The sequence below is a fragment of the Macrotis lagotis genome, chromosome 4, assembly GCF_037893015.1.
Source record: "Macrotis lagotis isolate mMagLag1 chromosome 4, bilby.v1.9.chrom.fasta, whole genome shotgun sequence".
Taxonomy (NCBI): Eukaryota; Metazoa; Chordata; class Mammalia; order Peramelemorphia; family Peramelidae; genus Macrotis; species Macrotis lagotis.
In genome coordinates this window covers 120,752,880-120,773,729 of record NC_133661.1, presented here as the reverse complement: position 1 = coordinate 120,773,729, position 20,850 = coordinate 120,752,880, and the positions used below count along the sequence as shown (strand labels likewise).

The window sequence follows — 20,850 nt, the reverse complement described above, 5'->3', positions numbered from 1 at the left end:
TATAACTTGCAAAGGGACAGATTTAGACCTGAAACATGAACAAACTTCCTAAACATGAGAGTTACCCAAAACAAGAATGGACTTCTTGGGAAAATAATAGATTTCTCTGTACTTAATGTAGTGTTTAAACAAAAATTATCTATGAAGGACTGTTAGGTATCCGATAAAGAGAATGTTTATTGGGTTACAATTTGGTCTCCAAGGCTTCTAAGGTATCTTTCAACCCTGAGATTCTATGATATATAAACAGTTTGCTTCTGAGAACAAGCTTGAGTGTCAGGATGTTAAAGGAGATGAATAGGGTAAGTCATGCAACCAAATAAACAATGGGGGTATGAATTACTTTTTTTTAAGAAAGATTTTATTTACTTGAGTTTTACAATTTTCCTCCTAATCTTGCTTCCCCCCCCCCCCCCCCCCCCGCCCCAGGGAGTTACTTTTTAATAGAGCAGCAAACAAGAAAAGGAAGACTACAGAGGTAGTCAATTTTTAATGAGGAGCTGAAAACCTGTCTGTGGAAATTGAAGAGAGAGACTTGTAGAAGGTTAACCTCTGGGCCAAATGGGGATGAACCTCAAAGTGGCAAGTGGTATTTCTGCTTAGTTGTTATCTGTCAGGGAATGAAGTGGGATTAGAATCCATTTAACATCCTGGAAGGTAAATGTGATGGTGGGATAGCTCACTCCCCAGAATTCCTACAACTTTACATGAGGGAGGAAGGGATGGGCTCTTTGAACTGGTCAGAAGCCTAGCTGGCTGTAACCCAGTAAGTTATTGAGCCAAATCACCCATAGACTTGGCCAGGAAGAAGTCTCAGGGGGGTAGTAGCTGACCAGAAAGATGAATCAGTATGTCCTCAGGTCCCTCTCACAGGAATATCTCCACCCTAAAGCAAAGAATGGAGGGCTGGGGTTATATTTCTATAGTTTCTTTGGTCTCCACAACAATGCCTAGTACAGTCAGTACACCCAATAGACCCTTCACATGTCTATACCATGGCTGCATTTCAACCAAGGAGAAAGTAGTCTGACAAAAAACAGGGGCTGTTCAAAACTACTGAAGAAGGGAAGTCATACCTGCACCTGGGGAGATAGATACCACAAGAGAAGACTGACAGTCATGAGTGAAAGGAACTGGGGTGGGGTGGGGGGTCTGGATGGTTCCTGAGTTGAGCAATAATAAGATGTAATGAATATAAGGACTAAAAACTATATTCTGTAAAGTTGCCTGTTTCAACATCTTTGGTTTTTTTTTAATTAGTAAAAGTTCTTTTTGTTCAGGTTTTTGCAAGACAAACAGGGTTAAGTGGCTTGCCCAAGGCCACACAGCTAGGTAATTATTGTCTGAGGCCGGATTTGAACCCAGGTACTCCTGACTCCAAGGCCAGTGCTTTATCCACTACACCACCTAGCTGCCCCTAAAAATTCTTTTTGAAAAAAAGCAACTGAGTCTTGGTTGAAATTAGAGAATAGGCAGCATGATCAGGTGGAAATAGGGAACTTAGGGACTTGAGTTCTAGTTCTGACTGTCATTAATCAACTATGTGACTTTGGACAAGTAATGTAATCTCTCTGGAATCAGGGAATCTTTATTAGACATGAAGCTTGGACTAAGCTGGAGGATCTAATAGCTCCAACAAAACTAGAGGATCTAATTGATGGCTCCCTTCCAATTGGTCTTGAATATTATATGTCTTTATCAAATAAACTAGTACTTAGTACTCTGCCTGTTCAATAACTTCTTATTCCCTTCATTCTCCCACCTTTTATCAAGGAGTTTTCACATCCCAGGCAGTAAAGAGAAGGGGAATCTCCCTAGAAGAAAGATACCATCCAGCTCTTTATACAGTTTAGTGCTAGTGTTCTTTCAATTGTTGTGGTCTTATGCATTCTTCTGTGAATACCCATTTTTCAACAGGGGCTACAAACATGGGGAAAAACCCAAAATAACCAAACAACCCTCTTTCTGGCAATATCTAGGACAGATTAGAGATTGCATCATTTTAAGTTTCCTAAGGTCAGCTTTTCCTTGCTTAAAATTTTTTTTTTTGGCATGTGCTCATTTTATCCAGGAGAATGTGTGTAAATTGCTTATTTAGGCCACATTCTCACACTTTTTTAGTTGATACTCAACCCTCCTTTGTAGAAATATAATATAACCACATATCTGATAATATTACATTGGTGACAGTCTATCAATTATAGTTACTTAACTTTGGCAATTCAATTGTACTTGCTTTGAATTCATTCCAGGAGATATGACAAACAAAGTTGTGGAACAGTTTAGAAAGTTTTATAGATTTCTAAAATTATACTCATCAATGGAAAAATATTCCATTAATATCTTAAAGAATGTGCTGCTGCATCCCTACCTAATGCATGAATATATTTAACATTTCCTCTCTATATGTGAAAAAATATTTTTCCCCTTCCAAGGAACAATAATAGCTTTTTTCAATAAGTGTCAGTGTCGGTTACATTTTCCACCCTTCAGGGCCCTATTATACATAAGCTTAAAAACATTTATATACAGACTATCCATAGGGATAGTTTAGTCACCAGTTAAAGGAATCCAACTCTAAAAGTAAATGTAGAAATGCTCTAAATACATAATAACATGTAAGTGGCTTGGAACCTAATTCTCCAACTCTGAATTACTCAGAAGGAACAATAGATTTCAAATCAAATAATTGGGTTTGAATCCTGGCTTTTCTAGGAACTCCTAGAATTACTCTCCACACAACTTCTCTGTATCTCAGTTTTTTAACCTGAAAAAAAGGCAGAGAAGAATTAATCTCAGTGATCTCTCAAATTCCTTCCAGCTCTTAATCCTATAAACCTTAAGTAATATGAAGAGAGGAAGAATTGTCTGGGATTGTTTAGCTGTTTAGAAAGCTCTTGGTTTCTCCTTGAGTTTCTTAATCTCTTCAATTCTCTTGAAAGCAAAGAGTGAGTTAGGTGGCTAAGTGGATAGAACACCGGCCCTGGAGTCAGGAGTACCTGAGTTCAAATGTGACCTCAGACACTTAATAATTACCTAGCTGTGTGGCCTTGGGCAAGCCACTTAACCCCATTGCCTTGCAAAAAAGAAAAGAGAAAAGAAAGAAAGAAAGCAAAGAGGGCTGTCAGGTATATGATATGGTCCCACTGGCTACTGGAAAGCAAGTCCTCTACTCAATCTAGATGTGTTAGTATAGAGAACAAGGAAGGAGTGTAATTGGAGGGTTTTCTCTTCAGTTTGTCTCTGGAGGCCAACTGAGTCATTGACCTCAAGACATCTCTCTTATACAGGTCGATCCAAGGACACTAGGAACAGAAATAGCATTTCTACCACCCAAACAACTTTTCTAACTTTCAGCCCAGTCATGCAAACAATAATCCTGTGAAGAAGGGACTAATCATCCTCACCAACTACTAGATAATTGCTTCCTAGAGGGCAAACAAGCTAGCCTAGCTGAAGAAGGAAGTGAAAAAGAGAAAGGAATGGCAGGTGCCAGGCAAGTCAAACCACTGCCACTCTCTCTATCACTATCTAATTGCAGACTTTGACAGAGATATCACAGATCCTAAACCCAAGACCCACTGGGAAAAGCAGTACTTCTAAATACATTAGCCCAGGATTCCATCACTGAGGAGAGTAGTCACTGTGGAGAAGGATCCTACTTGCCAAATTATCACCAACACCATCTGCTGACCAACTGCTACTCCTAGGCAGGTAAGTCCCAGAGTCCCAGACATGGCAGCATCCTTCCTGTCCCCACTCCCAGACTTCCAGTTTTATTTCAACTTCAGCCCCTAGAGTCATCATGTTAGGAAATAACCCCTTCTGAGATGTGTCCTGGAAATTGTTGGGGGTGGGTGGGTGGGTGGTGGTGGTGGTACTAGAGGCTCTGTCTCCTCAGCAGCCCTGACTACTAAAGATATAGATAATAATTCTCACCACCAAAGTTCTTGGCATTGTCAAATGGTTCAGCATCAGAAACTAGTAAGATCATCAGCATAAATGACATTAAAAATTTTCATTACCATTATCTTTGATGCTAAAGTCTAAGAATCATGGGATCTTTCCAGCACTGAAATTCTATATGCTGAATCTCAATAGCAGAGATTGTCTTGCTTTTCCATTTGTACAGCCAATATTTGATAGAGTGCTTTGTATACTACAAGCAGTTCATGAATGCCTTTCCATTCATTCTCACTAAATTAAGTCAAAGTGAGTCAACTTATTCTGGGAATGTCACACAACAGGTGTAGAGATAAACATGAAATTCTGAACAATTTAATTGAAACAAAAACTGTACTTCATTTGGAAAGTAATTTGGTCTTAATAGCACATATAAACAAGAACTTAATTAGTGAATTTGATATTAGTTCTTTATGGAGACAGTGTTTTGTATTTAGTGGGTGACATGACTATTCTCATATGGCATTTTCTTATTTTAATAATTTTGCAGATAAAAATCCAAGTTCACCAGGACAACTTTAAAGAGCTTATTTATATAGAATGTACTCATTTTCTTAAATAATGATTATTTGATGTAGGTTTATACCATCAATTGTAACATATAATCAGGATCAGATTGACTTTTGCAATTAATTTAAGGGGGAAATCTATCAAATTTGTTTTTATTCCTCTGTTCAACTTATAAAATTGAGAATTCAATAATATTTTATTTTGTGAGTCACTCATGCTTTCTATACCCGGAGGGTTCATAGAGTTAGGAGCAAGAAAGAACACTGACCTGGGAATCAAGTGACTGTATTTCAATTTTGACTTCCACTAACTGAATGTGTGACCTGGAATAAGTCACTTCTCTCTGAATGTTTCTTCATTGGTTAGAATGAAGGACTTGCACTATACTCTAAGATCTCTTTGATTTAAGAACATCTTCCCTCAGTGCTTATTCTGTCTTATGTCTATGTAGCAGAATATCTGCAGGGTCCAGTTCCAAAACAGAGGAATAGGAGAGAAGTTCATCTCCCTTCCCATAATCATAGTTGGTGCCCTTAGCTCAGAATCACAAAGACTTGGTTGGTCTGGACTTCAGGGGTCATCTAATATAAACCATTTATTTTCTGTTTCTACTTTCAGGCACTTTAAGTGCCTGTGCTACAAATGATGATGTTTGTCCTCTGTTCTAGAAGAAGACCATGACATCAGGGAAAGTAATGCTATGACAAGCAATTGACCTGGATTTGAGTGAGGGGGGTGCTGTGCTAAGTCACCAGCCTCACTTTCTCCTCCAGAGTCATCTGGGTCCAGTGGCCAAATATGAGTCAGGATGACTGGACATGACCCAGGATGCAAGGCAATCAGGGTTAAATGACTTGCCCAAGGTCACACAGTAAATATCAAGTGTCTGGGGTAGAATTCAAACTCCAATCCTCTTGACTCCAAGATCAGTGCTCTATCCTCTTGTCATCTAGCTGCCTAGTTCTACAAATAGAAACACAAAAGTTGTTCCTGCCCTTGAGGAGCTTGCATCCTAATGAAAGAAGGCAAGAAATAAAAAATGAGATGAGAAATGGGAGTGGTAAAGTGAAGCCCCTACAATCAGTCTTCAAGCCACTGGAAGAATGACTGACTTGGGCACTTCCTCAAATGGAGGTTGGAAGGAGGAACTCGCCAAGGGCTGTAATATTGGGAGCATCTTTCAGATGGGAAGGTTTCTGGGATGGAGCTAGGAGAGGAATAAAAAGACCTGAGAGAATCATCTGTACAACATAACATAGGAGCTTATATTTAGGGCTGGAAGGACCCTTAAAAATCATGGGGTTCATTCTGTTAATTTTACAAATAAGAATATTAGAGGTTACTTGATTTGCTCTTGGTCACACAGAGCAGAGTCAGGACACATAAACCCAGGTCCTCTGACTCTATATCTATTGTTTTACTCTATCATCCCGTCTCCCAACAAAATTGACAAGTGAACACAGACTTTACTTGACTTGTAGTGAAATGGAGCTCTAAATAAAAATAGGTTTATACTACATCACTCCTCAATCTTCCTCTTCAATTTTTAATTGTTACTCTGGATTCTGCTATCTGAAATAAAGCAGAATAATTCTAATCCATCTTTACCTGGTTGAGCAGGCTGAAGGGAATTAAATAAGGTATAAATTTTGTGGGTAGATCAAGGCCTGAGCCCAGAGGGAATGGGGACAGGAGAGGAGTGGTGGTATCTATCATAGGATATATTGGAGATCTCCAGCCATAAGTATTGTGAGGATACTTAACTATAAGGCAACTAGGTGTTACAGGAAACAGTGTGTCAGATTTGGAGTCAAGAAGATTCCCCTTTGTGAGTTCAAATCTAGGCTTAGACACTTACTAGTTTTGTGACCCTGGGCAAGTCACTTAAACCTGTTTGCCTCAGCTTCTTAATCTGTGAAACAAGTTGGAATAGGAAATGGCAAGACAATTCTGTATCTTTGCCAAAAACAAAACAAACAAAAAAAAACAAATGGAGCCACAAAGAATTGGGCAGGACTGAAAAACAATTCAAAAGCAGTAATAGGGTATTATCTTTGCCCCTAAGGAGATAATTACCTAAATCAGGTTTCTGAATAAATTAATAGTTCTATGATATGACAAGGGGAACCAGACAATTCAGTTGACATTCTTGAGTTTTGGTTTTCTTACTTTCAAAATGAGGCATTATAATATCAGATATGGAAGGTTGAAACTTAGAAGGCCCTCCAATGCAGTAGTATAAAATTAAAAAAGAAATGTAGCTACTGAACCACAAATAAGGATCTTTATGGAATGGGCTGCATGTTGAATTATAAAATCACATATTGACATACAGTGGGGAATGTAGTAGGCCACTATGCTGCCTAAGGGCTTCTCTGGTCCAATACCATCATTTTACCAATAAGGAAACTGAGGCCCAGAGAGTTGAATTAACCTGCCCAAGGTTTATTCTGTAGGACAGAAGAATTAGCATTGATTTGATAGATGTCTTCAAGTATTTAAGGAACTATCCTGAAGAAAATGTGAGAGACTTTTCCTGCACAGCCTCAGAAGTTAAAATTCATATCAATTTAGTTTATAGCTTCTTTCTGAAATTTTTAGAGAAGAAAATTAAGATTTGATGTAAGGAAAAATTTTGAATTTTTGAAAAGTAGAATGACTTGCCACTGAGTGTGGGTCCCTTATCACCAAAGGCCTATAAGTAGAGATTGGGTGGGCTGAGTAGAAAAGTCAGGTATAGATACTTTCCAATCCTGAGATTCTATGACAATAGCTCTAAAATGCTATAATTGGACTATATATATATATATATATATATATAATACTTATCAATAAATGTGTTGACTTGTTAGGTGCACCCACATTCCTAAAAATTCAACCACTATTTTGTGGAGGATGAAGGCAGCAACAAGAGACATGAGGAGAAACTAACTCATGACTGGGAATAATATCACATACCTGACCACATCCTAGGTGTAGTTTTTACACAAGTCCTCTATATCTATAGCACTTTCCCTCTTTACCATCTCCCATTTCCTATAGCCTTTTCTAATACCTGAGGTTAGTACTCTCACCTCTACTCCCCCAATCCCCTCCACATTTACTTTACTTTGTTTATATTGGCATTGTCTGAATACCTGTTGCTTCTTCACTAGACTATAAGCTCCTTGAGGGTAAGAACTATTTAATTTTTAATCTTTGTATCACGCATATCCAATAGAGATCCTAGTTTATTATAAATAAATAATACATGTTTGTTGAATTGAATTGTTTTGTAACAAATTAAAATTACTCTTCTAGCTCAATACACTAACTGCCCTGAACCCAGTTATCTCAAAGCTTAATTCCTATTTCCATTTTTCTCTAAACCTAGACCTTACTGTATATAATTCCTATTTGAATTAACTCCCACTTCCATCAACTTTAGACCTTTCATCTCTGAGACCTCTCTGTCCAGTTTTTAATCTTGGCTTTTCCCCACTGATTCTGATCCTTCCCCATATAGGATCTTCATGTCTGAAACTTTCCTCTCACTCCAAACAAGGAAGAATTAATCAGGACCACAGAGTCCACTCAATCATAGCTCCTTAATGGGTCAAGAAGGGTGGTGTAACATCGCAAGCCTTTTCTAGAGACCATACTGCTACAGGATCCTGGAACCAGAAGACAAAATGTGACCTTTGTTCTTGAATTGAAACTTTCTCCCTAGTCATTCCTACTGACACATACTCCTGCAAATGATTTTTCCTTGATAGAGTATAAATTTTCTTCACTTGGGTTACTCATTGGTCCACTGATCAGGATAAATGATTAATTCAAGGCCAACTGCAGAGAATTTGGACTATATTCTTGGACTAGGCCCTTAAAAAGGAAAGCTAGAGATAGGAAGAAGTTATAAACTGACATATGTAGACTGAAGAAAGGTTATACATAGATACATAGTTCTCTGGAGAAGAGGGACTATATAGTCTCATAGATAACAGTAGAAAGAGACAGTGATGGAGTGTACAGGAATTCCTGGACAAGCAGAAGAATCCTAGGACCAAGTCTTGATGACATAAAAGAGGTATTCCCAGAAAAGAAATTCTGAAAGAGGAACTCAAGTTCCTGGACAATACCAAATTTTTGAACCAAGTAAAAGAGTAACAAACCAGGGAGAAGGAGCTAGAGCTATGGTATAATAAAAAAGAGAGAGCTAATCCCAACCTTGCTCACCACTAATATTGTGAAATATAGAGGCGATGTGGGTTGAGGGTGAAAAGGGCAAAAAGGCAATAAATTTTCTATTACTTTCCCCTCCCCCCTCCTGACTTTCTCCACTGGCAGGACTTCAACAGAGACAGCTTGGTGGCAAAGTGGATAGAGTGCTGGATCAGGAAGACCCTCTTCCTGAGTTCAAATTTGGCCTTAGTCACTTACTAGCTATGTGACCCTGAGCAAATCACTTTACCCTATTTGCCTCAGTTTCCTCATCTGTAAATGAACTGCAGAAAGAAATAGCAAACTAATCCAGTCCAACCAAGCTAGTCTGAAACAACAGAAGAACAATAAAAAAGCTATTCACAAGAGAAAAGAGTAAACTCAGAAATATCCATGAGGGCTGTGGATAATTTGACAGTAGGAAATTCCTTGACAAGGAGTGGAATTCTATCATTGAATTTGGAGAAAGAGGACTTGTGTTTGAATCCCTGTTTACTGTTTGTATGGTTTGGGCAAATCACTTAATCATTTTGGTCCTTCCTGGAGGTGGGACTCACTATAGTTACTTTATTCTCCAGCAACTCTGAATGTTTTTTCCTTGCTAGAGAAAGAGTGGTATTCTCCTAGAGTAGAGAAATCGTGTCCTACAAGAGAGCAAGAAAAAGATGTGGGATTGAGTCCCATGCATTTTATGCCATTTTTTTGGTTGGATTAAATAAATCTGTCCTTCATTGAAGAACTGTTAACCAGAATGCTTGCAAGGGACATCTTAACAAACCAAGACTAATTTGTGATTCCTATGTGATCTTGCATCTACTTCAGATTCCTCTAGGCCCTTTAGTTTCTAACATCTCTAGAAACCTACTCTCTTTTCCCTTCTTTATAAAGGGAAGTCAAAATTCTGATGTTCCCAAAGGAAATCATTGATGAGGGCAAAATGAGTAAAAGTTAGTGATCTCACTCAAGATTAAAACCCAGACATGTGAAACTAAAAGCTACAGTGTGGGCCATGGGTAATTATTCTAGAAATACACTATTGGCTAACCTGTTTTGTTAACCATGAATCAATTAATTTGGTCAAGTTTGAAGATGCAGTTATCTATACTTTTATTTTAAAAATAATAATGGAGATAGAAGTCTTCAAAAATAATCCTTATCTTTCATGCTATTGAGTTTTTCTAGAAATAATTTACTCTCATGACAAAATTTTGGGGCAGTTAGGTGGCTCAGTGGATAGAGCACTGGCCCTGGAGTCAGGAGGACCTGGATTCAAATTTGGCCTCAGACACTTAATAATTACCTAACTGTGTGACCTTCAATAAGTCATTTAACTCCATTGCCTTACAAAAAAAAAAAAGAAAGAAAGAAAGAAAAGAAAGGATTTACTCTCCCTTTAAGGATGGATAAGACTACAACTATACTAGTACTTCATATATCACAATATATTTGAACATACAACTCTCTAAGAGGGGTTACCAATCCGACTGAATTTCTTCTGGTTTAACTGACCACAACAATACAATCCCTCAACTTCTGGATTATTCAGTGTTCTTTTCCTCTACATCTTTGGTTTGCCTTTGTCTCTCATTTTTTCCCCTATAAATCAGCTATTGCCTGTCTAATTTTTAAAAAATGTTTTCAATATATTTCCTCTTTTAGAACCTCTCATGTGAAATATGTAATGTAAAAGACAGCAATTCAAAAACACCACCAAGTTTAAATGCTGAATATTATATGGCCAGCACCTTGGGTTTACTATGCTAAGAAAATTATGTGGAATATCTCAAAAGTCTTGGTGCTGTTTCTAAGGTTTAGTAGCTTTTAACATTGTTTTAAGACTTTCAGGACACTCAGTATTATGAGAAGTCCACTGGTTTCTGTATATTTTAAATTTTGATTCAGAAACTTTTTTCAAAATCCAAGACAGTTTTTTGGTTTGTTCGGAGTGATTGAACATTTTTTGTTGTTTTAAAAAAAAATTCATCAGCACCAACATTTTCTAATTGTACCATTTCTAGTGCAGAGCAGAATCAACTAATAAGGAAATGAGAGACTTTTACTGAAACCATAGGGAAAAATATCACATTCTCTCCCCTGAACTCAATGCTCCACCCAATGGCTCCAAGCCCTATCCAGTTGCAGTCATACTAGAAAACATGTACAGCTGTGGCTGATCATCTGTACTGCTGGAAGAGGTCATATTTGTAATCCAAATTTCTGGCCTCTAAATTAAGGTACAGATTTACTGGAACTGTAAGCCTATTGCACCTGCTTGTATAAACTAGAAGTCATCTACTGATATTACAGAGAATTTCAGAATTGTGTGAAACGCCCAAAACTGTCTGTCATCTGAACTATTTTTTAAAAATGGATTTAGTCTATCATTTAAGTTTATGACTATCTGGGAACATCTGGATTGACTAAGTTTTTCACTTTTATCTGGACATTTGGCATTGTGTAGACATAGCAAAATGAAGGCTAATCATTCATAATATCTTTCTCTAGTGGGATTTGAATTTCTCTGAGTTCTAATATTAACTTTTTTCTTAGTTTTACAGGCTGTTCATGCACAGACAACCAAACTGGCCATCCACATTCCTCAGCATCTTCCTCAGTTTGGGTGAAAACTTTGGTCCTTGAACTAGGGTCCTTGAACTGATTTGCAGATTGTGATTTAAAGAAAAGAAACAGGTGAAGTGAGAAGAAGTGAATATGATTAGACCAAAACAGGAAAGAGTTAGAAAAAGACCTTACCCTTCTTCTCAATTCCCCTTAAGCCTGTCCCAGACTGATGACAAGAAAAAACAATTACATAACTCTTTTTTTTTTAGGTTTTTGTAAGACAGATGGGGTTAAGTGGCTTGCCCAAGGTCACACAGCTAGATAATTATTAAAGTGTCTGAGGCCAGATTTGAACTCAGGTACTCCTGATTCCAGGGCCAGGGCTCTATCCACTGTACCACCTAGCCGCCCCATACATAACTCTTAAGTATTTAATAAAATTTTTTTGCTCTATATCTAAGAGCTCTGTGGTGGATAATTCAAAAGTTTTTCATTTGGGGATTTCTGAAGCCCAAAACAATCCATATAGAATTTATTAAATGTCCACCATATTTAAGACACTAATGCTAGACAGTGAGGCTAAAAAGATGAATCAAAAACCAGTCCCTAACCCTAAAGAGGTATTCATTCTAATTATAAATGTAGATTTTTTTTTTCCATACTGTGACCAGTCATATTTCCCTTCCTGGAGGATGGTTAACTTTTCAAATAACAAAGAAAAGACTAGAGAAGAAATCAGGCAAAAAGAAAAGCAAGAATATATAGGAAATCAAACATTGACTATAGATAGGTGTATCATTGTAGGAGTGGAAGGAGAGCTGACTGACCTGTTATCCCATTGATGCCTAAGTAACATTATATTCTCCCCTTCTTCATTATCCATTTTATTACCTTATTTTCTCCCTCTGCTATTAGGAAAGAGATAGTGTTCCTAATTAAGGGACTGGTAAAAGGATATAAATAGGTTAACTGACTTGTCTAGACCTAATGAATCATTAACATAATGAAACCCCAGCAATATGTTAGAAAATACCCTCGATTCTCCATTGTTATTTTGCTCCTTTCCTGAAGCCAGTTGCACAGTATGAAACATTTTAAGATCATTTGAATAATATTTAAATCTGAAAAAAGTATACAGTCAAAAATAAGATCACTTGCCTTCAAGATGACCTGTGGCAACTTATATGCCTTTCTAACATAGGTTTTTGGCTTAGTTGAAGTAATGCATACATTTTCTGAGGAAGATACAACACACATACCAATTCATTTGCACACAAATATCTGCAAATGTAACAAACTTTTTCTTTGGCTTCATTGTCAATGTTTTGCCCTATATCTTGAAGCTATCTTAAATCCCTCTTTGTTTTTCTTCTATCACAGAAACTTTTTTTTTAGTTCTAGTTTATCTCCCTCACCAATCCACTAAGTAAAGAAGAAAAACAAAATAGTAAATATTTAACTATACATATATATATGAATATATATAATCATGCAAAACAAATTTCCATATTATCCACATTCCAGAAAAAAGAAAAAAATATGCTTCCATTTGCACTCTAATAAATTATATATAAAATCACTAGTTATTTGGAATTGTTGTAGGTCATTGTATTGAACAAATTACTAAGTCTTTCAAAGTTGATTATCTTTACAATATTGTTGTATTGTAGATTGCTCTTTAGATTCTGCTCACTTCATTTTGTATGTTCATCCAAGTCTTCCCAGGTTTTTCTGAAACCATCTCCTTCATCATTTCTTACAGCACAATATTTTATCACATTCATATACCATAATTTGTTCAGCTATTCCTCAATTAATGCCATTTCTTCAGTTTCTAATCTTTTGCCACTACCCAAAGTGCTGCTATAAATATTTTTTTGACCATCTGAGTCCTTTCCTCTATTTTTTATTTTAAATCTCTTTGAGGCACAGACCTAGTAGCAGTATTGCTAAGATACCATTCAAAAGCTTTTTTGGGACATAGTTCCAATTTGCTTTCCAGAATGGACCAACTACCAGTTCATAGCTCCATTATTTTCTCACATTCCTTCTAGCATTTGTTATTTTCCTCTTTTCTCAAGTTAGCTAATCCGTTGGGTAGGAGGTGGTACCTCAGAATTGTTTGTTTGTTTTTTTTTTTTAATTTTGTTTTTGTGGGGCAATAGGGATTACACAGCTATTAAATATCAAGTATCTAAACTCACATTTGAACTCAGATCCTCCTGATTCCAGGACCAGTGCTCTAGCTACTGTGCCACCTAGCCAAGAGTTATTTTTTCTTTTAATCATTGAATTTCTCTTATCATTAGTGATTTGAAGCACTTTGATATGAAGTAGCTCTAATTTCTTCCCCTAATACTGACAATTTATATCCTTTGACCATTTACCTACTGAGGAATGGCTCTGATTCTTGTACTTTGGTGGTTCCCTATGTATTTGAGAAATGAAACACTGTCAAAATATTCCCCAAGTTTCTTGTTAAGTCCATCTTCTGAGGAAAATTAGTTTCATTTCATTCAAATTAATAAACATTGATTAGTCCAACGAATTTATCTTTTGGACTTCACAACTACGGTTTACTACTCTGAAATAAACATGAAATAGAAGGGTTTAGGAAACCATTAAAAATGACATAAATGCAATATATTATTATAATTTATTAATACCAAACCCAGGGATAGCTGTGGAGATTGAAATAGTTTGATTTTCAGTGCTATAAGCAGGAATACCTATATATATAGGGTGAATGGTAAATGGTTAATACCAATCAATTTTCAAAATAATTTATTTTTCCCCAAATTTTCATATAAAAGCAAAAATTTTTTTTAAAAACAGTTTTTAGCTCCAAATTCTTTCTTCCCTCCCTCCTCAATCCCATTTCTGAGATGGTAAGTTATCTGATATAGTATAGGTAATTACTTTGTTTGTACTTTGCCAAATCTCTGGAGATTCTAACAATAATAGCTAAAAACAATCTCTTGGACGATTTGTGAGGTAATATAAGCAAAGTGAGAAGCATTGTCTATTTGACATTATAAAAATGATGGAAATGACATCATTAGATATGTTCTTGGATGGAAGAAGGGACTCAGTAAATATTTGCCTGATTTTGGGAAAGATCTGCATCAGGGATGATCTAGGACATAGTCTAGCAATTGCTCTGAAAAAACATCTGGAAGTTTTAGTGAATTATGTGCTCAGTATAAATTAGTGATATTATGTGGCAGTCAGAAAAGTTAATGTGATCTTGCATTGCATCCATGTAGGGTATAGTTCCAGGAACAGGGAAGTCATGGTTCTACTTCATGATGTCCTCATCTGGAGTATTGTTTGCCATGATTTAAGAAGAACATCAATGAACTGGAGAGGACCTGAGGAAGGAAATCAGGATAATAGAGATCTTCATTGCCTTGATATAAGATTTATTTGTAGGAATTGGATGAGAAAAGAAGAATTTGTGTTATGTGTGTATATGTGTGTGTGCATGGTGGTGGTGGTGGGGAATAAATATATTATAGTTATCTTCAGGTATTTGAAAGACCGGATCAATCAGGAGATATCACACTTGCTACATTCAACTCTGGTAGGCAAAGAGAATATTTTTGGTTTAAAGTTAGAAGAAATTTGCTAACAAAGGTGATGAGTTCTCCATCCTTGGAGGTCATCATTTATCAAATATCTCATGGTAGTGATTCCTTTGAAGTAGAAGTTGGCTTAGATGGCAACTGAGCTCTCAATTCTTGAATTCCGTGACATCCCTTAAAAAGGCTATTGACCATGCAACACAACAAAAGAACTCAATCAATCATGCTATTGAGTTTAGTGGCCTGGTGATGATGTTTTTTACTCCTTCGTTCTAGAAAACCATGATATTAGGGATTGATGCCATAACAAGCAAAAAAATTGGATATGAGAGAGGGGGTGCTGTGCTAAGTCACCAAACTCACTTTCATCTCTGGAGTCATCTGTGTCTATTGTTCAATATGAATCAGGAGGATTGGAGATGACCCTGAAAGTAAGGCAATCAAGGTTAAGTGACTTGCCCAAGGTCATAGAGCTAGTAAGTATTGAGTATCTGAAATCATATTTGAACTTAGATGCTCCTGACTGTGGTAGACTGTGCATGCTCACTCCAAGAGAAGAGAAGAAGCAATTAGAAACCTAAGCAAACAAAATAAAATTAAAACACCTTTCCAAGGAACAAAAACATTTAATACTGGAATCATCTACTTCATTTTATGAACATATTATTTCTCTTGCCTCAACAATGAACACTGAGGGGCAGAAATAAGCTAAGATCCTTCCATGACAAAATTCCTAAAACATAGCATAGTTTGTTTGAGACTAATGGAAACTTTTTTTTAAACTGAGTCTCTACTAGGTGGATAAAACTAAGAGGAATGTCTAAGTCTCAGAAAAACTGGTTGAATAGTTGAAACTGTCAGGCCCCTAAGGAAACACTATACTTAGAAGATATAGCAACAGAAAATAATGCTGACAAATGACTTCCTGATAATATGTTGAGGCATAAATCAGAAAAATGATGTCCAGATCAAAGAACAATTTCTTATGGATTCTGAAGTCCTTCAGATGCTTCTGTTCATATGCTGATTGCATTAAACCCCCAGAACATTATAGAGTCTTGTAGAAGCTATCTGTAATCACTTAAAGGTGCATTATGTCCCTCTCTACACAGGAAAGACTATATAGAAGGAAAGATCTATTGCTTATATTTCAACATGCCTTTGGAAGAGCAACCTGTAGATTTTTCTGCTCAGTATGTTCACCTGGAATAGAAAGTACTTATGGAAGACAAGTTGGAGCCAGAATTAAACAGGAGAAAGAGGGGAGCAAGCTGAATTGCTGTTGGGAAATTACAAAATTCACTTAATGACCCCAAACTTTCCATGAATTCAAAGATCTATTTAAAAAAACCCAACAACCAACTAAATTTTGAAATTTCATATAATCATTTTGTGTATTTAGATGATCATTTGTCTATTTTAATCAACAATAATAGTAATGATTCAAGAAGTTATTAAAAGGTTTAATTTGAGAGACTGCTAGGGAAAGTGGAGAATATGGGCAATTATCTACATAATTTGGGTAACTGACTCATACTAATTGATAAAACAGGGTATTTCACATTTCCTCAAATGGTAACATAAAAAAAGAGTTCAATTAGATAATTACTGAGGCTCTTCCCATCTCTTGATCCTATAATTTCTGTTTTGTACTTGACTTTACTTTTAGAGAGATGAGATTTCCTGTGTCTACAAAGTAATGATAGCATGGGCTTTGTTAGCTTTCATTGTTAGGATGGTCAGTCTTAGCCAATAGATAAATCCACATTGATCATTTGGGTCCCTAGTGGTTGTAGGTTCATAGAAGCATAGATGACTCCTATTGGCCAATTACAATGCTAGATATTTTACCAACATCCTCTTATACAGTAGTTAGGGAGCTCAGAGACCTTAGAGATCTTCTGGACTCATTTTAAAGTCCAGGAAAATGAGGCTAACAAGTGAAGTGACTTGATAAAAGTTAGAAATAGTAAGTAATGGCCAGATCTTATAAGTCCAAATCCATGCCACTTTCTCTCTTTCAGCCCTGCACAACTTTCCCATTATCCCTGATTGTTCAACCATTGTTAACTGTTAATCATCAATTAAATCCATCAGCTTTTCAGTGCCCTGGGGATATAGTTAGTCTGGGTCTGGTGAATAAAACCTTTAAGATGACCTGGATACTCTCCTCTTCTTTTTGTATATTTCTAGAAATATGCAAATACACAGCAAAATTTAAACATTCATGTGATATATATGTACACAAGATGAACATGTGTGTACATAGACATACATGTAAACATATTCATACAAATATATACATATTCAATGAAAATCACATTGTTATCTTGGTCTTCTCTGCCAATCCTGAGGTTCATTCCATGTTTTTGCTCTCCTATTTTTTTTAAGGCAATGGGGCTAAGTGACTTGCCTAAGGTCACACAACTAAATAATTGTGTCTAAGGTAGAATTTGAACTCAGGTCCACCAGGACGGGTGCTCTATCTACTGTGCCACTTAGCTGTCCCCTGCTCTCCTATTCTTAAAGTACCATGGCATGTTTTCATATTAATTCTGCTACTTGCCCTCACTTTACTTTCTTTAAATGTCTTTTAAAATTCAAGTTAGTTGGTAAGTTCTTTGTGGATGATTTTATTTATGAAGCATTGTATTTTCTGGGATTTCTTAGACCCGAGTAAGTCTAAAAGAGGATTAATTCTCTTTTTTTTTTTACTCTTTGATTTCAATTTCTAAGTAGATCAAATGAGAAGCATATCTAAAAACTGAGGCATTTGACATTGCCTAAAGCACATTGATTACCAAAAAATATTTTTACTCATTTAATACAGGAAAAAAAAAGAGAAGCTGACCCTAGTGAAAGGTATGAGTCTAGTTAAAGTGAACAGATTAAGTTAATTATCTTACATTCTGAATTGCTTTCATATTTCAGAAAAGAGGTTTGAATTTCTCTAAGAGGAAAAATGCATCTATTGCCTGAGATACCTGGAAAACTACTTTTGCTTTACCAAAGCATGCTTTGGCTAGTAGAGAGAAAGAAAAAAATAATGAAGACATACTGGCACTCAGTCTCTACCCTTGCTGAAGATATTGTTTCTCTTACTTTAACTTCAATTGGCTCATAACTCCAAATGACTAGAGAGGAGTTAAGGTGAACTAAATTGATAAGAATGGCTCAACATAAACAGGAATCCTAGTTCTTCCCTCCAACCACTTGTCTGGATTACATCAGAAAAAAACATGGTATATTCCATAAAATGTGAGCTGGGTTCCACCCTTCCTCTACCTAAGTGTTTGGCTCATCTATGTTCTCTAACTGTGGATCCCTTAAAAGATCAAAAAAGTGAACAATACCCTTCTCATAGTATTACTGCAGGCAAGATCAATGGAAAATAAAGACACTTAACAGTTTGAATTGTGAATTAGACAAAGATGAGAGTTGCTGCTAAGGTCACAATTATTCAGAACAGTAAAATATTGCCATTGTTATAGTGAGAAGGCAGGCTGACATAGTCAAAAGCATTGGAATAGGTCCAAAACCAGGTCTGAATATTTAGGTCACTTTACCTTTTCTTATCCTCAATTTCCTCATGTGTAAAATAGGGATAATGATACCAGCAAATACCGTAGTGCTTGCAAGTGGGGTTGCATCCGAGTTGGGGCTGGTAGATCTCTTGAAGTTGGAAGTTCTGAGCTGTAATGAATTAAATCATTAAATTCAGTATTAATAAGAGACATAAATCTAAAAAGTGATCGAACCCATTCAGGTGAGAAATGGAGAAGGTCAAGCTCCACTGATAGTCAAAGCGAGGCCAGGTCTATGAGTAGTCTTTGTACTTCCGCTTAGATAGTGAATCACAGATTAAAAAAAAAGGATTAATAATAGACTTTCTCTATCTTATAGTAGTACTCTGGAGAAAGCTTTTTTTTGTGTAAACCTTCAAGTACTATGTAAGTATGGGCTGTTTATTAATATAGAATAATAGGTTGTTAGAAATGCTGTTTTTATTAAAGTAGCTAGTAAGAGTTTAATTCTGTACACAGAAACGGTCCAATTTATAAGCTTTGTGTTTCAAAAGGTTTTGTCAATTGTTTTGAGGTGGTTTAGAAAAAGAAACTAAATGTATAGAAAGTATTTTTAAAAAGAAAAAGAAAGGCCCTGTTGACTCATCCTTCTTTGATATTTTAATGGATTACTGACCTTATCAGATGTGGGTACTACTTTCACCAGGGTAAATCTAGGTTTTTACAACCAATCTATGTATTCTCATCCTATTTGATCTTTGCCCACTTCCTTCCACAAATTCTATTTAACATAGATAGAGATCTATTTAACACTGAAGGCCTCCCTAGAAAGTCTTTTAGTTTTTTTGTGGATACTAATGTACCATTGAGCTATCCATCTGGTACATTCTGCTCTCTCACTACTTACTTGGTTCACTTCCTTTTCTAGGGATAAAGTAGAAAGACTGTATGTTGGCAATGAAAAAAATTTTAAAATTCAATATTCTTAGAACACTGACATTTAAATAAAATAAACATTTGCAAGAAAATCTCATTTTTGTCAATGCTTATTCAATTTCTTGTTCATGTTTTATTGTTGTGGCTAGTATGTTCAGACCTAAATCACCTTTTAGTGGTTATAATGGACACTCTTCCCCCCCCCCCCCCAGACTTATTGGAAAGGCCTCATGTGTTTCTCTATTACAGATGTTAGCTCTTGGTTTTAGAAATTATTTATCACATACTAAGGAAGAACTCATTTATCCTATGATTGTTAATTTCTTGGCATTAAAAAAAGTGTCTAACAATCTTATTTTGTTAAAAGTTTTTCTACTTCTTTTGATATATAATCAATTTTGGGTTTTTTTTATTAATATGGTTGATTATATTTATGGTTTTTAAAAATACTGAACCAATGCTGACTGTTACTATAGCTTCTTTGCTAATATTTTATTTTGTATTTTCACATTTGGTCTTAATTCCTTCTTGTCAGCTCCATTTGATTATATACAATGCAACTTACCTTCAAAACATACTTCTAGGCTTTTTTTTGCCTACAGTTTTCTGCTTCGATAACTAATTCCTACTTTTCTCAAAAATATGTTAAAGTGTTACCATGGTTCCAGCACAGTCTGCTGGGATTTTAACTCATGCTAATGGGGAAGGAGAGAATGGCAGAAAGATGATTAGGTTAATTAAGGAAACGAAATTGTAGAATATTTAAGTACATGTAGTAACAACAGGATGGTCACATAGTAGTACAAGTCTTAGAGGCTTGCTTTAAGGGACATTTGTGTGTGTGTGTGTGTGTGTGGGGGGGGTTTCCAACCCTTATTCTGCTACTTGTTTGCTGTGTAGTCTTTGGCAAATCACTTAATCTCTTTGAATTTCTGATTATTCGCTAGTTTAAAAAGGAGATAGGACAATCTTTCTGAAAGGCTGGTACCTAAGGATGTTGGGATTGACAGTAATCAGAATCAAGGGTGTTTGGGGTGTTCAGGGAGGACTAGTGGCTCTGGTGTGAGGGCTTACTGAGTCCTTTTCAGGGCTGCTCATCAACCTTTGGTGTCCAACTTCACCTAACTCTCACCCATGGCTCGAAGAAGCTATGGCAGGTCTCATAGACACACTCCAGTGGAAACTGTCTTGGCTGACAGGTTAAACTAGATTGAAGGGAACTGGTGGGCCTGAAACCTGTGTGAGTCAGGGGAATGTCTATCCTAATACTATGAATGAACAGATGAATTTGGCCAGACATGGAAGAAATCAAGATCATTCATTCATTGCATCCTGGGCCATCACCTGTCATCCTAATTTTCATCTTGTCACTGGACTTCAATAACTCTGGAAGAGTGAGGCTGATGATTTTGTGCAAATGGCCTTCACATAAATCCAATTTATGTACAACTTAAGATATCATCTGTGATGTCATTGGTTCTCTTCAAACTAAGAACAAAAAATAAAAGCAATCAGAACCAAAATAAGGAATTTTTGTGCTCAGAAAGTATCTCGAACTGAGGTGGGCCAAA

General features: G+C 36.3%; 1 long non-coding RNA gene across 1 annotated transcript; it reads right to left on the bottom strand.

Annotated features, from left to right (window-relative positions):
- Positions 1-442: 442 nt before the first annotated feature.
- LOC141521440 (uncharacterized) lies at positions 443-20,754 on the bottom strand. Its single transcript, XR_012477940.1, has 3 exons — positions 20,624-20,754; positions 18,386-18,512; positions 443-886 (listed from the first exon to the last, which is right to left on the bottom strand). It is a non-coding gene; the product is annotated as an uncharacterized LOC141521440 (long non-coding RNA).
- Positions 20,755-20,850: the final 96 nt, after the last annotated feature.